The sequence below is a fragment of the Panthera pardus genome, unplaced genomic scaffold (genome assembly GCF_024362965.1).
Source record: "Panthera pardus isolate Hobbes unplaced genomic scaffold, ASM2436296v1 HiC_scaffold_17, whole genome shotgun sequence".
Lineage (NCBI taxonomy): Eukaryota > Metazoa > Chordata > Mammalia > Carnivora > Felidae > Panthera > Panthera pardus.
In genome coordinates, this window is record NW_026526732.1 from 97,648,791 (window position 1) to 97,649,405 (window position 615).

The 615-nt window shown below is 35.3% G+C and overlaps 1 non-coding gene across 1 annotated transcript; it reads left to right on the forward strand.

Moving 5' to 3' along the window:
- The first annotated feature begins 275 nt into the window (after positions 1-275).
- Positions 276-380, forward strand: LOC128777881 (U6 spliceosomal RNA). The gene has a single exon (XR_008423194.1). It is a non-coding gene; the product is annotated as a U6 spliceosomal RNA (small nuclear RNA).
- Positions 381-615: the final 235 nt, after the last annotated feature.

Below are 615 nucleotides of genomic sequence, written 5' to 3' on the forward strand. Positions count from 1 at the left end.
TATCTATGAATATACAAGTTAAATATTTGGAGGAATAAATAAAATCAATTTCTAATTTTTCAAATCCAAATTTAGCATTCTAAAATTTATCGAGCTGAAATTCCCTGTTGTGCCACTGTTCTAAAGAAGAAAGTTTCTGTGGGCCTGTTCCTTTTGTGGACTCAAAGATTTTTAGCAGAATCTATGAAATGATCGAATTCAGTTCCATATTTGGAGCTGGAGGTCTGTGGATCAAATGAATTGCTAAAGGTAACACAGCTAAAAGTGCCAGTTCAGTGCTCACTTAGCAGCACAAATACTAAAATTGGAACTGCAAAGAGAAGATTAGCATGGTCCTGCATGAGGATAACCTACAAATTTGTGAAGCATTCCGTCAAGAAAAAAAAAAAGTGTCAGGTCAGAGAAATGTAAGCAACTTTCTTGCCTTCCACATTGATGACCCCCTCCCAGATATTACAAAATATGAAGTTTTTAAATTTTTTATTTATGTTTTATTTAAAAATTCTTTTTTAAGTTTATTTATTTTTGAGAGAGAGACAGAGAGTGTGTGCACACGTGAGTTGGGTAGGGGCACAGAGAGAGAATCCCAAGTCGGCTTTGCACTGTCAGCACAGA